Below are 15,745 nucleotides of genomic sequence, written 5' to 3'. Positions count from 1 at the left end.
TGCTGCTACAGACTAACACGGCTAACTCCTCTGGATATCTGAAGAAGGAAGCTTTGCCTCTTGAAAGCTTATACTCTGAAAATCTTGTTGGTTTTGAAGTTGCCATTGAACTTAAACCCTGCTGTTCTCCCAAAAGTGTATCTGATAGAGTAGGGAAAGGTAAGGACTTGGGCAACTGATACAGTAAAGCAGAGGTGCATAATTCAAGCAGTTATGCTCATACTATGCTCAGCTCTGTTTTCAGATTTCTGAAATCCAAACCTTATTGCCTCGTTGGATATCCTGATCATTGATCATGTTGACTTGCATGGTGTAATCTGCCTGGAGTTTCAGTGAGAAAGCTGGACTATAAATAATGCAAATACATAAATAGCCTAAATAAACCAATAAATTAAGGATCTTTCCTGGAACTTGAAGCCTCACTTTCTTCCATTATGGCCCTGTAATAGATCGAGATGTTTCCCCAGGCATGGGGAGAATGAAATCCTAACTCTTAGCTGTTACCTGAGCTGAGAGGTAGACTTCTGATGCTATGGGAAATGTCTCTGTCACGTGTGTTTCAGTTACAAGCCCTTGGGATGCGATGCAGAAATGGGGCCGCAGGGTGGAGGCATGCCAGTCAAAATGTTGCGTTCTGATCCCTCCAGAAACGGCTCATGTCTCAGTAGGGAGGCAGGAGAACCTTCTTGGGGTGTGTGTAGTTGGTTTTATATCCCTGATCTCCTCTCCAAATTTCAGAGCTTCGGAGCTCCAAATTCCACCCTCCCCATGAATACTGTTGCTGGATTCCTGCCGGGACTGGTGAGAGCTTCCCCAGACTTGGAGGGATCCTAATGCTGTATCTCACCTGGGATTTGGCGGGTGATTTCCTGGGCGGGGGGCGATTGCGATGGGGAGATCAGGAATGGCCAATGTCTTGTAAATAATGGCAGCCTTGAGCCAGGAACATGGAATTTTCTCACCAGGCAAAAAGAATGGGGCCAGGACCGGAAGGACACATGGGTGTTTCAGAGATGGTCTTTTTGCTTTGAAACTTGTTTATGTTCTTGTTCTTTGTTGTTGTTGTTGTTTATTTATTCATTTAATTCATATACACCCCACCTTTTTCCAATGTGTATCTGAAGCAGCTCACATTATTCTGCTCTCTTCCACTTTATCCTCACAACAACCTTGTGAGGTGGGCTAGGCTGAGAGGGTGTGACTGGCCCAAGGTCACCCAGTGAGCTTTCGTAGAAGAGTGGGGATTCGAACCTGGGCCTCCCAGATCCTACTCTATCACTCTAACCACTACGTCATGCTAGCTCTCTTTTCTGTTGATCAACTTGCAAGGAAGATGATGGGAGCTTCTTGGAGGTCTTCAGGATAAAAGAGGAGGGGAGCCATTTTGGAAGCCAAGAGGGGGAGGTTTTTGAAGCCACGCAGATGTACATAAAAAGGAGGGGGGGGTTTAATTTCTACCAAGGTGATTCTTCCTACAGGCACACAAAAGTGCTACCTAGCTGGTGATCTCTCTGGAGCGGCAAAGCTGCTTGGATCAAAGCTGCTTGATGTGAGCTGCTGACCCCCCTGCCTCATCCCTCAGAGAAACGAAGAAGCCCTTCAACCATCTCTCCCAACTCTCTTCCCTTCCACCTACAAAATCTGGAATCTACAAGACTTGCTTGCCTTTTACATAATGCATTTATTCAAATGTTTTTATCCTGCTTTTCAGATCAAAATGTACTTCGTAAAATAATTAATGCTTCTCAAAAGCATAGAATCACAGAGTTGGAAGGGACCCCCCAGGGTCATCTAGTCCAACCTCTTGGCCTTGTTAGTGGCTGGGTGTGTGCGCCCCATCTTGGTGGCCACCAGAAAGGGCAGTTGTTCTGATGACAGACTCCAATGGAGAACAGAGCTGAGGGCAAAGCCTTCCTCTTGAGCAGGCTGCCTGCCTCATGGCTCCAGACCCTGGAGGTGCCCACAAGACCCTCTCCTCAAAAGCAGCAAGAGTGGGAAAGAAGGTTTGTCTACTGGGGAAGCTTAAACCATCCCCTCCTAATCAACCCCCAAAGGCCCATCTTATCTGCCCTTGACCACTCCCCTCTCTCACCAGCTCCTACAAGACTAGGAAAAATACTTCTACTAGAAGAAATTCTTGGCTTTCTTGGGAAACGGTTGGGCTTCAAAGAGATGTGGTATACATTAACTCAGGCCTTGAAAGAATTTCCTTGCTTTTAGAAGCCAGACTCAAAATGTAGGAGTGAGACCCGTTTTTCAGCCTTTGGGCGTTTGCATTTTTGTGACAATATTTTCTAATACCAGGTGCCACGATGAGATTTCTAGGTGCCATGGCTGAGATCGTGCCTGGGATTTGTCAAGCCGTGCATTAACTACAGAATCATTGCAACAGTCCTGCAAGGTAGGCTAGGATTTCCTTCCTCACACTTTGTGGCTGAGGTGAGATTTCAGTCTCTCAGCCTCTACACCATGCCAGTTCTCTGCACATTCTCAGGTGCAGGTCCCCCGAACCTCCACATTCTCTGCTGCTTGGTTTCAGGGTCTTTTTTAATGTAGGGATACCAGCTCCAGGTTGGGAAATTTCTGGAGAATTGGAAGTGGAACCTGGAGAAAGACATCGGAGGTGTATAATGCTATATAATTCATCTCCCAAATCAGCCATTTTCTTCAGGGGAACTGATCTTTATAATCTGGGGATTGGTTGTAACTCCAGGAAATCTCCACAACTTTCCTGTAGGTTGGCAGCCCTGCTTCCGTAGTACCTCTAATTCTAGCTCAGGCTTCACCATAGTTATGAGCCCACTTGTGGGGAGAGCAGACTATAAATCTAATAACAATAACAACAACAATAATTCACATGGAGGGCATCCCGGTTGGACTACTGCAAAGAGAACTTCCACTAGTCCCAAAATTAGTGGCCAGGTGGCCAACAGCCAGGTATGAGTTACAGGAACAGAATATGCCCGCCCACCTTGAAGCTTTCTAGGTGAAGGAGTCCATTTCATTGAATGCACGGATGCCTCAGCAACACCGAGACAGAGACCCTGCTGTTCAATCAATGGCCGGCTGCTGTTTCAGCCAAATGGATACAGGAGGAGCCTGGTCCTAGAAGGGCAACCTCCAATGAGTTCCATCGCCTCTTGATCTCGTCCCTAAAGTTTAGCAAAAAAAGTGTCTGCTCTATGCAGTGTTTTTCTTGCAGCAGAACTGGGATGAGTGTAAGCCCTGGCACCGCTTTGAAGGCGCCTTCAGCGCTCTAAGAAAAATGTTGGTTCCTTGGGCAGGGGTTGTGGCTCAGTGGAAAAGCTCCTGCAAAAAGTCCCAGGTTCAATCCCCGGCACCTCCAGTTCAACGGACCATGTGGTAGGTGATGTGACCAGGGCTTTTTTTCAGGGGGAACGCGGGGAACGGCGTTCCGGAACCTCTTGAAAATGGTCACATGGCTAGTGGCCCTGCCCCCTGATCTCCAGACAGAGGGGAGTTGAGGAGGGCAATCTCAACTCCCCTCTGTCTGGAGATCAGGGGGGCGGGGCCACCGGCCATGTGACCATTTTCTCTGAGGGCAACCCACCGAGTTCCACCACCTCTTTTCCCAGAAAAAAAGCCCTGGATGTGACAGACCTCTGCCCGAGACCCTGGAGAGCCACTGCCGGACAATACTAACCCTGAAGGCCTGATATACGGCAGTTTCCTGTGTTTGTGTGTGTGTGTGGCCTAAAACTTTCCTAAAGATGTGTGTAAAATGATTTCCCTCCAGTACACATCTGGAGAGGTGAACTCTGGCTCGCTAAAGCTCATGCCCGCAATAAATGCCCTTAGGCTATGCTAAAGCGGAGTGGTTAGGTGACTGGGTGCCGAATCAGCGCTCTGTCAGTTCGACTCCCACTCCTGCCACGTATGGCATATGTGTGGGCATCGCTGTGGAGCTGTGTTGGGGATATAATAACAAGCCTGACTTTGTTCACTACTCTGCCCAGAAGTACTGTCTATAAGCAAACTGTTGTTGCTGCTGTTGTTATTGTTATGCAAGTTGCCAGAGAGATTCGGTTGCATTTGGCTTAAATCGAGAAAGAGCACCGACTTCTTTTGCTTCTGGCAGAGAATTAACCTAAGGGTTAAAAGGAGTGACTCCCGACTGCTAGAGAGGGAGGCGGGCTGGTGAGGTCATTTCCCCCCCAGGCTCCCCCCACTCACTCCCCGTGGGAACGCGGCCTCGGATTTTCCCAGGTGCAGCCCCGTCAGCGTCTCCCCCTTTTCCCTTCGGGGATCTGGTGAGTGGGAAATGCAAGGGGATTGGGGGGGGCGGGGGCGGCAGAGTCCAAGGGCTGGAGGGGGGTTGCAATGAATGGAGACAACAGGCAGGGAGGGGGGGGCTCGGTGGGGGCTGGGAGAGCAAACCCCAAGGGAGGAGCTTCGCGTGCCACTATTTCCCAGACCCTTTCGCGGGTCCCCCTCGCCCCCAGCCCCTTCCGATGCGCCTCTCTGCAAAGCCAAGAGTTCAGCCCACGGGGGACCGAGATCCGCACCGTTCCCTTTGGTTTTAGATAAGCGGGGAGGACTCTTAGTCAGAGTACCAAACTAGGATCTGGGAGAAGCAGGTTCGAATCCCGCCTCTGCCGTGGGAGCTTGCTGGGTGGCCTTGGGCCATCACTCCCTCTCTCAGCCGATGCTACTTCGCAGGGTGGTTATTGCGAGGGAAAATGTCGGAGGGGGAAACACTGTTGCAAAACGCCTCGAGTCTCATTCAGAAAGGTGGACTATAAATACATGAAGTGCACAAATACATTCGAGGGCCGTTGGGGGTAGAAGTGGGGAGTCAATCAATTCAATAAAAATAATTTTCTCTTTTTGCTTGCCTTATTGGCAGTTGTGCGCCTTCCTCTTTCTCCTCTTTTAAGCAAGATCTCGCATCTGGTCTGTTAGGTTTCTTTGTCTGTTTACCACACAGGGAAGGAGCTTCAAATCACAGCCTGAAAAATTTGCTCCTCCTCTTTTCTGTGTGATGTAGATTTTGCAACAGTCGGCCTGATGAAGAGTTTTGTTGCTCTCAAAAGCTTGCACAATGTTACGTGTCTATTTGGTTGTCCCTAATGTTAGTCTCTTGCCTTGATAACCCCATCAGCTATGGCTTGATGGCACTCTTCACCATCAATAGAAGGTGGGTTTCATTCTTGTTCACCACATTGGCATTCTCTGTGTCAGCTTTTAATTATTGTGGGTTTAAATAGCTTCTAAGTGTCCTGTATGAACTCCTTTGTTCCTTCTTCCTCATTTTCGAGAAGTTTTCTCTTCTGAAATCAAATGCTCTGTGTGGGCCTTTGTGGCCAGTAAACGGTTCAGTTAACAGCACTGTAGCCCCCCTTCTCAACTGATTCCCAACCACGTCTCACACCGAGTTGCCTTCCTTCTAGTCAACTCCATGACGGGAATGACATGATCAAAGGCAGTCATTTAAAGTGTCGTTACACGTTTTGGTTAAGATACAAAGGTTCATTTACCCAGTCAATATGAGGGCAATTAAAGTCTCTATTACAACATTTTCTCCTTTAGTTGCCTTTTAAAATTTCTTTCCTTATTTTTCTTTTTTAAATTTGTTGGCCTCTAGGTCCTGTCAGATGCATAGAACCGCTTAACCGTGACGCTCTATTTCCTGATTTCCCTCAGTTGCTTACGTCCGGAGACGGCTTTGCCCCACCTTTTCTCCTTTCCACTAGGTTTCAAAAATAAATATTCTTATTAAACACCAAACATTCCAACTGCCTAATCTAGTTTTGAGGCTTTTAATAAGTAATAATAATAACAACAACAACAACATTCAATTTATATACCGCCCTTCAGGACAACTTAACTTGGCTACTTGGCTACTGTGGTTGCTGAGAAATGCATGGAAGTTGCTCTAGGATATCACTCAAACCTCTAAGGAGGAGGAACTTTCTTCTCAACACGTACATGCACTTAAACCAACAGTCTAGCTCCTCTTCAGTTCTTGTTATTCGTCTTTCTTGCAGGGAGAACTTCTCGTCATCAGTTGGGAATCCTTTGAAATTCAACGTGTCCTTCTTCTTAGTTCCTGCCCCCATATTCAGATACTGCTTGCCCGGAGAAAGAAATTGGCAGTAGAACAAAGAGTTTTTTTCAGGCTGTGCTCGGAGGTAAGATCGGAGATGAAAGAGCAAGGCTCGGCTGGCCTTGATGCCATCCAGACTGTGAGGGACTGGGAAAGCAGGGGAAGAAGAGTGCAAGAAATATCCAGAGAAGGTATCATCCGCTCAGATGTACAGCTTCAGCTCTTCCGGCGGTTCTGCTACGTGGAGGCCGAGGGGCCTCGAAAAGTTTATAGCCAGCTTTATGATCTTTGCTGCCAGTGGCTGAGGCCAGAAAGACACAGCAAGAAGGAGATCCTGGACCTGGTGGTCTTGGAGCAACTCCTGGCCATCCTGCCCCCGGAGATGCAGAGCTGGGTTGGAGAATGCGGGCCAGAGACCAGTTCCCAGGCGGTGGCCCTGGCAGAAGGCTTCCTCCTGAGCCAGGCAGAGAAGGTGAAGCGGGAAGAGCAGGTGGGAGCATCTCATCCCATTAGATTCGGAGGGCTTAGAACGGTGGGAAGGGTATCCTAAACGTCCCCTTCCCCATGTGGACAGCTTGTTTTGGAACTCATCTTAGAAATATCCCTTATTCAAGGAAAAGAAATCCCAGCTTCTCTTCCACACATCCCTCCCATGGCTTTTGCCTGCAAAATTCCTTTTTCTAATCCCTCCGTCCTGTCGTTTCAGGTGTGGGAGCCCTCACAAGAAGGCACGGATTTTCCGGAGGCTGAGCAAGCGCCTTCAAACGCCAGGCAGAAGTTCACAGGGAGCAGAGAGGAGGAGAACCAGGGTAAAGATTAACGGGGCTTATTTCTACTTGATAACAAGAACACATGAAAACTGCCTTATCGTAGCTGTGTTCACGTTATAGTGAAAGCGCATACATTCTGCATGTGCATACATACATTTTCAAATGAAACTGGAGACCAGAACCTGGACCAATATGGGATTTCAATCACATGTTCAGCGGTACATACGTTGAAGGTAACATGAAAATTACTCAAAGCTCAGATAGAAAAATCAGGCTTGCTCTGTACTCACATTGCGTTAACTGTTAACCTGTGAATAGGGCTACTGACTGGAGAAGATTTTACAATAAGACAGAAAGTGTCCTTTCAGAGACCCGAATCCCAGGCCATTAAATCCCCGGCATCTCCAAGAATCTGGCAGCAGGGTATGTGAAAGGCCTCTACCTGAGGCCCCAGAGGGCAGCTGCCAGCCTGAGCAGACAATACTGGCTGTGACGGATGGAGGGTCTGGCTCAGTAAGTGCGTTCAGGGTTTGAGAAGTAAGAAACAGCTGTGGAATTGGGCCAGGAAACTAACAGGTTCAAACATCTTCCCACCTCCTTTGTTTCCCTCACAGGAAGTGGAGAGACACTGGCCGGGCCTTCTCGTGTTTGTGGTGCCTCAGGGCTATCAGACCAGGTAGGGATCGTTTTGGAGATGGCCTGTGGACACCTTTGGTGCCTCCGCGCCTGCATGTTTTCCTGGGGCTGGAGGAATGCTCCGTTCCCCTTTGCTTCCCTCAAACCTGCCCACAGGGAAAGCTTTGAAAGCCACTGATGAAGCTTGGGTTCTCACAAGAGGCCTCCTAACCAGATCTCCACTTCCTCTTTGATCGAGTCCTTCTTGTTTCAGGGCTTGATGACTTCCTTCCAGGACGTGGCTGTGGATTTCTCGGAGGAAGAGTGGGCTTTGCTGGACCACGGCCAGAGGGCTCTGCACAGGGAAGTCATGGAGCAGACTGGGAGGATTTTGTCCTCTCTGGGTAAGGTCACCCTCGGTTCCGTGACTGCTTCCCTGAAACCATACGTGCCGTTCTGCATCAGGGCTCTGGAGAGGTGGCACAGGAGACATCAGTGGTTGGGCTGTGATTGAGATGCTCCATGGCTGACCTTATACTCTGTCTGTACAAGGAAAGCAGCATTGATACTTGCAGGGCTCCCCCACACACATGTATCTATGCACCAACGAGAACATCCTGCTGCCCCTTTGCCCTAATGAGTCTCTGGGGGATCAGACAGGCTGGTTTGGAACCCTTGAACATTTCTTGTAGGCAGAAGCTTCAGAAATAACTAGTTATTTTTTTCTTTATTCTCTCCTGTAACATAGGATTTGGGGTCCCTAGACTTGACCTCACCTCTTGGGTGGAAAAAGGAGATGGTCCATTTGTCATGCACTCTGAAGACGGAGAGAGATCAGCAGGTAATGTCACAGTTTTGGGGTGGGAATCTGTAGCTTGGATCAGAGGGCTGCAATGGGAAGGAGAACAAGCAAAAATCCACCCTTCCATTCACAGAAAACCTCCTCTGGATGCGGTATATGATAAATGTATTATTTTGGATGACTCTGCTTGGGCCTAATTCAGATATAGGTGCGCACTTGTGAAGCGCTCAGATTCTACTTAGCCATCCTATATCAGATAATTTAATTCCTGGCCAAAGATAAACCTCAATAACATTTTTGGTTCATTATGGGTTTCGTACACAAGCATGAAAGAATCTTTGCTTCCATTCTATCCTGTTACTGCAAAAATAACTATTTGCATCTTTAATATTGACTAAAAGAAAATTATGCTATCCATTATTCTAACAGATAATTAAAGGAAAGCAATTATATAAGTCCATAAGAGTATCTTACCCAAAAATAAGCAGGTCAGAAGCAAGAACACTTCTAATCACTTCTAAGAAGACACTTCTAATCAACTCAGACTCTTATACTGATAGATTTTAAAAATTATCTTCCAACAAAAGCTAGCTGTCCCATGTGATAAGGGCATGCATTCTTGACTAACTAATTCTCCTATAAATTCAAACACCATACCAAGTTATATATGCTTGAATATTTTCTGGAAATATATAAAAACTGTTAGTTCATATTATTGTGTTACGCCTTGGTTTTCACCCCTCTCCAAGTCTATTCTATTTTGAGCCTCTCTTCGACAGGTTTAACTGAGAAACTAGGCCAGCTTTGTTTCTGGCCTACCAACACGTCCTCCATGATCTTTATGGTCAAGACCCACAACTGTTCCCCTATATTCCTGGCCATATTCGTGACAGTGTGTTCTAGTAGATATCCAGGATACAGAATGATCTTGACAGGCTGGAAAACTGGGCTAAAATAAATAAAATGAAATTCAACTGGGGTCAGGTAGCAGTTTTCCCCAAGCCAGTTTGGTTAGGGGTCCTGTCGGTGTTTTGCCGTCTTCTGGGCACGGAGTAAGGGTCGCTGGGTGTGTGTACGTGGAGGGCGGGGGAAGGTAGTTGTGAATTTCCCGCATTGTGCAGGGATTTTGACTAGATGACCCTAGAGGTTCCTTCCAACCCTGTGATTCTATATTTTCGCTGAATGTCACTCACTTTATACTTGTAGGATTGCTCATTTGAAAACAAACAAACCTGAATGGGGTTTCTTATCACCGGCAGGTTATAATGATGAGTCATTATTTATGGGATATTTATAGGCTATTTATATAATGCTGAGCCCTTTCTATGAATCTGTCTTCCCTCTCTATTGTCTGCTTTTACTCAAAGTTCACTGTCCAGAATTTCCCAGTTCTACAATTTGAGATCCATTCACTGGGAATGCCATTACTGAACGAGGGACTTGATGCATGAAAAGCTCGTTATTGGCGGCCCTCATTCAAATGAAAGGGACTTCCATGGCTGCAATAGCAGCCATGATGGTGGAGAGTGCCGTCAAGTCATAGCTGACTTATGGCAACCTCTAGTGGGGATAGCAGCCATAGCCGTTGGAGGATAAGAAGGATCAAGAAGCATGCTGGCTTCCCTCAGCTGCTTTGTGGTTCCCCTTTGTGGTTCCCCTGGCTAAGTATTACCATGAGTTTCTTTGGCAAAGCAGAGAAGGGAGTTTTGTTCTAGTGCCAGAGTCCAGGGAGCTGGGCTGTTACGTAAGGGGGGGGGGGAGAAGTGTTCAGGAGCAGAAGGCCACTCTCGCCTTCTCCATACTTCCGTCCACTCTGTGGCCGTGCTATGCTTGAGCTTCTTTTTGGTGGAAAGGCAGCTGATAAATATTTTCAATAAATAAATGCTTCCAACTAAACTCCGGATAACATTGACCTCGACAGACCAAAGGCTGGACTCTGAATAAAGCAGCTTCCTGCATTCAGTGTGGTTAAAATGCAGTTGTTCCGCAAAGAGGAGAGAGAGGTATGGGATAGGTTGATCCTGCCTTCTGTAGCAGCTGTTTGGGGTTTGGCTCTGTTTCCTGCAGCGGCCATTCTGGGGTGGGGTTCCCCACCTTCTCAACATTCCAAAAGTGCCTACAGGCTCAAAAAATATGATCGCACATTACTTCCCCATCATGTCACGCTACCTCCATCTCATTTACTTGAAAGGTAAGCTGCGTCCGCTTAAGTAATCCCTTCTACAAACTAAGCTACAAGAGATGAATTACACGAAGATACACACGTGAAGGGAGTCGCAGTATTAGCTGGGAAGCTGAGTTTTAAAAGAGATCAGAAGACACTGTCAATTTCCGCTCTCTACAGAGCCTGCAAATATGAGTGTTGGGGGGGGGGGTTGCTTATTTCCTCTTCACCTCCTAGAAGGGGAGGTGAAACTGACAGAGCCTTCCGGAGGCTAAGAGGAAATTAACAAACCCTTTGAGTAGCAACCTCCCTGGCTCTGTAGAGAGGGGAAATTGGCAAAGCCGATCTCTTTTAAAACTCAGCTTCTCGGCTAACATTGCGACTCTCTTCACATGTGTGTCTTCGTGTAATTCATCTCTTGAAGCTTAGGTCTACCTTATCGTAAAGCAGTTTGCATAGCTATCTTTTCTTCCTCTGGGAGTCCTAGACAGTATCCTTCCAGCAAGGGAACCCCCAAATGGCAAGAAAAATGAGAAATAAACCCTCTTCTCCCTTGTAAGGTTTCTCGCTCAATTGCTGAATATCGTGCCACAGGGAATTCAATCTAGAATGGCACTTTCAATTAGAAATATGGAGATTGTTGTTTTGGGGCTATATATATTATAATAATGGTTACAAGCAGGGCTCATTTTGAGAGGGAATGCGCAGGAATGCAGTTCCGGCAGTTCCCCAAAGAGGTCACATGACAGGTGGTCCCGCCCACCTGACTCAGCCATTTTGGGCCCATTTCGGCCTGGATTGGGGCTGAAACGGCCTCTGACGGGTGGTGGATCACTCTCGCGCTCAGCAGTGGCCTGATCCTGACCATTTGGGGGCCCTTCTTGGCCATTTTCAGCCCCTTTTTGTCATTTTGGGCCAATTTTGGCCCTGAATGGCCAGAATTGGGTCCAAAACAGCCGGGATAGGTGATGTCAGGGGGTGTGCCATACGCAAATCAATTATGCTAATGACACACTTCTGATGCTGTTGAGGGGCGTGGCATATGCTAATGAGTTATGCTAACGAGTTCCTCCAGCTCTTTTTCTACGAAATGACCCCTGGTTACAATTTATGTGAAAATGGTGCAAAAAGAAAAATAAAAGATTGAAATTTGCTATGCTAAATTTTCTCTCTTTATTCCTGCAGGTGATGGAAAGAAGAATGAGAAAGAGGAGAAGCAGCAAAGAAGAAGGGAACTTGAAGAAATGCAGGAGTGGTGGAAGGAAGTCTGTATGTCCTCAAGGAATGGGTTTCATGAAATCCCAGTCCAAGAAGGGACTCATGAGTTAGACAGATTGAGTACACTTTCTCTAAGTGCGAAAACCTTAGCTGATGAATCAAACCTTAGTAGAAACCAGGAGAAGAAATTATATGACGGCATGAAGCACAGAAAGTGCATCAATCTTGGCACAAACCTTTTAAGACATCAGAGTAACCACGCTTTGGAGAAACCATATAAATGCTCAGAATGTGGAAAGGGCTTCAGTCAGAGAGGAAACCTTAAGTATCATCATAGAATCCACACAGGGGAGAAACCGTACCAATGCTCACTGTGTGGAAAGAGCTACAGTCAGAAGTCCCATCTTAACAAGCATCAAATAATCCACACAGGGGAGAAACTGTACCAGTGTTCAGTGTGTGGAAAGCGCTTTGGTCAGAGCGCACATCTTGTGAGACATGAAAGAATCCACACAGGAGAGAAACCGTACAAATGCTCAGTGTGTGGGAAAAGCTTCAGTCAAAGCACAAACCTAACTTACCATGAAGCAATCCACACCGGGGAGGTACCGTATCAATGCTCAGTGTGTGGAAAAAGCTTCAGTCGGAGCACTCACCTTCTTAGACATGAAAGAATTCACACAGGGGAGAAATCAGCGGGTGGAAAGAACTTCAGTCAAAGCACATGTCTAACTTTCCCCGAAAGAATCCGTGCTGGGGAGATACCATATAAATGTTCAGAGTGTGGGAAGAGTTTAAATGATATCACAAGTCTTCTTTCCAATCAAAAAATACCAATGGGGATGAACTCATTTGAATGTTCTGAGTGTGGAAGGAGTTTCTGTCAAAGCACCTGCCTTTCAATGCATCAGAGAATCCACACCGAGGAGAAACCGTATACATGCCCTGAGTGTGGAAAGGGCTTCAGTTATAGAATACACCTCAGTATCCATCAAAGAGTCCACACAGGGGAGAAACCTTACACATGCACAGAATGTGGGAAAAGCTTTAGTCACAACACGAGCCTTATTTCACATACAAGAATTCACACAGGGGAGAAACCGTATACCTGCTCAGAGTGTGGAAAGAGCTTTACTCAGAGCACTAGCCTTAATTCACATAAACGAATCCACACAGGGGAGAAACCATATACATGCTTTGAGTGTGGAAAGGGCTTCCATCAGCGCTCACAGCTTACTTCCCATCAAAGAATTCATACAGGGGAAAAGCCGTTTCAGTGTTCCGAGTGTGGAAAGAGCTTTAGCCATAGCACAAGCCTTTCTAAGCATCGAAGAACTCACACAGGCAAGAACTGTATTAATTCTCCAAGTGTGGAAACAGCTTCAATCACAGGCCAATCATTTCTCATTGTCCCAGAAACTATACAGGGGAGCAACAGTTCATTTGATCACAATGATGACCAAGCTTCATTTGTAGGAAGTACCTCATTGTACATCAAAGAATTCACACAGTGGTAAATCTTTTGAATCCTAGCCATGTCTGCAGTGTGGAAAGAACTTCTCAAGAACCAGAGCCATTTATTTCAGTTGATTTGATCAGTAAACAAATGACAAAGTACCCTTGTAGGATTATCTCTATAAACTCTCAAAATGTTACCCCCTTCCCAAATCCTCGTGGTACTGAAGGTTCATTGTAATAGAGAGAGTGAATGCAGGAAAGAAAAAGCAGTTGGAATGATTATCTGGCCTGGCATGTGAATCACCTATTGATCATGCATCTGTCTTTTTGTGTATGATGAATACCTTGGCTCTCAGCAACTGTGAGCACTGATGTATGTGACATAACATATTGCAAAGCATCTGTGATGTCCTGGGTCAGTTCCAACATTTTTGCAGATGTGATCTTCATGCCATTATTGTGTTTCATGTTCTTTGTTTCCTCGTGATGAGCCAGAGTCAGTGCAAGAGATCTTAGTTCATTCATGAAAGAGAGAGTTGTTAGGAGTCCTTTGGCAATTTCCCCACGTCTGTCTGTAAACGTGCATGTGAAACTGCTGATAGCAGACGGGCTACTGAGAATTGTTTCTGTTTTTCTATGTGCATTGCAAAGCTCTTTTGTAGCCTCCACCTGAGTGGGTAGAATGTATCGAGAGATTCTTTATCATACAAATATTGAAGGACGGTATGATTTTTTAAAATTCAAGAAATGTCTTCCACTAAGTATCGTTCACTAACTCTAGAAAATACAGGAGATTTCCTACGATTGTGACCTCTCCTCCCTCTCAAAAGAACATCTGACGGAGCTAGGAAAGGTTAAAGAGACCACTGATACGTTGAAAGCAGGTGTGCACACCTCTCAAGAGCTTTGTGGGCCATAATGGAGCAAAGTGGGCCGACCTGTAATGTTACTTGGCTCCATTATGGGCTAGTAGCGGTTTGAGTTGAGGCATTTCTCGGTTGTATTTCAGTCGCAAGCCTCCGGGATGCAACAGAGAAATTAACCGTCCTGGGAGGGCCAGAGAGGCAGTGTTCTGCCTGCTGCTGTTGGGACAGAATTGCCCCCTGAGAACTTGGGAATGTAAAGCAAGATGTTGAAATTTGGGGGAATGAATCAAAATGCTGACCGCTTCTTATCTCCTCACCCACTCGCCCACCCCCAGAACTTCGCTGAGAATCAGCCCGTTGTTTCCCAGGACACAGGGATCCGCGGCATCTCTCCTGGAGTCCTGGGTGGTACTTAGCATTCTGATTTCCCAGCCCAGGAAGCTGAAGAAGAGAGCTGTGACTCACGAAAGCTCATACCCTACCACCAATTTTGTTAGACTTAGAGGTGCCCCTGGACTCTTGCTCTTTTCTACTGCTACAGAGAGACTAACACAGCTACCCATCTTGATCTACCAGCCCCGGAAGTTTCTCTGCTGGGACCAGTCAGAGGGGCCTGCTGGGCTGCATGTCGTGTGTGCTCCTGTGTTAGGAGTACAGGAAAACTTTCCCTAGGAAGAAAAGATGTGTGTCTCTTTGTTATGCCAATATAGATTAAAATCATATGCCAATAATCAATACTGAACAATGCTAGGCCTAGCTTCTGTACTCTCTAGATGAACTTTTAAACTTTGCATGAACTTTCAGTGTATTCTTTCTATGTGTAAGGTAATTCAGCAGGTGTGCTTTCATCCTTTGACAATTAATTAAAATAGTGGACTCTACCGAGATTGATGTTCCTCTATCAGAGATTCAACCAATGGTGATCGCCCAACTTAACTTTTCTTGACACTTGTCATAGATTTATAGTATTCTCTTGCAGATCAGACTATGACATAATTTTTTTAACTAATTGGAAGGCTGTACTATGAAATTATGAATATTCAGTGAAGTGTCAAACCAATCAATATTTGTTTGTGCTATCATGTGAATAGACCCTAAATATTTGCATATGATTAGGTATATCATTGCAAACACAGAAAGAATAGGCAGGGTACTGATGGAAGAAATCTCTTGAGAGAATCTAGGTGAGAAACTATTTCTACCTATGTATTTCATAGAAACTTTGAGCAATGTAAACTTAGGATTTATTGAGAAATGTTAGTGAACTTATTTCTTATTGCCTTTCTATGTTCTGTTGTTATAGGATTCATATTAATAGCCATTTATATTTTGATTGCTTGCTTCATTAAAAAACTAGGGTGTATTTTCAATAAAGTGAAATAAACTCTAGATTGGTGTCTGTGTGTTTGATAAGGAGTTGCAAAGCAATATTGAACCCTATATAAATAAATGTACTGATAAACAGCTGGTTCAAAGAACTTATCTGTTTGACAGGTCTAAAGACTAACTGCTTTCGGCTTCCCCGGAGAGAGATCCATCTTTCTCCTGGCAAGTTGAAGCTTGGTTTTAGACACGGGCAACCGACCCGTTACATCTTCAGTTTGTAGTGTAGAGGGAAAAAGCTAGAGGTTTCTCAATGAGGCGAAAGGAATTCTTCTTGCTGTTTCCAAGTCACCCTTAAGAATTGTTTGGCGGTATGCAGGGTTCTTTGATGTTTCATTTAGGTGCTCATCACAACTGCAGGGTCTCCGCCCTGGTAGTTAAGACTGCACCCGTGTCTTTGGA

General features: G+C 45.8%; 1 pseudogene; it reads left to right on the top strand.

Annotated features, from left to right (window-relative positions):
- Positions 1-15,375, top strand: part of LOC129328021 (zinc finger protein 208-like) — a 255,638-nt pseudogene extending 240,263 nt beyond the window's left edge.
- Positions 15,376-15,745: the final 370 nt, after the last annotated feature.

This window comes from Eublepharis macularius, chromosome 4 (assembly GCF_028583425.1).
Source record: "Eublepharis macularius isolate TG4126 chromosome 4, MPM_Emac_v1.0, whole genome shotgun sequence".
In the NCBI taxonomy this organism is placed as follows: domain Eukaryota; kingdom Metazoa; phylum Chordata; class Lepidosauria; order Squamata; family Eublepharidae; genus Eublepharis; species Eublepharis macularius.
Note: the sequence above shows the minus strand (reverse complement) of the source record. Positions and strands in the feature narration are given on the sequence as shown.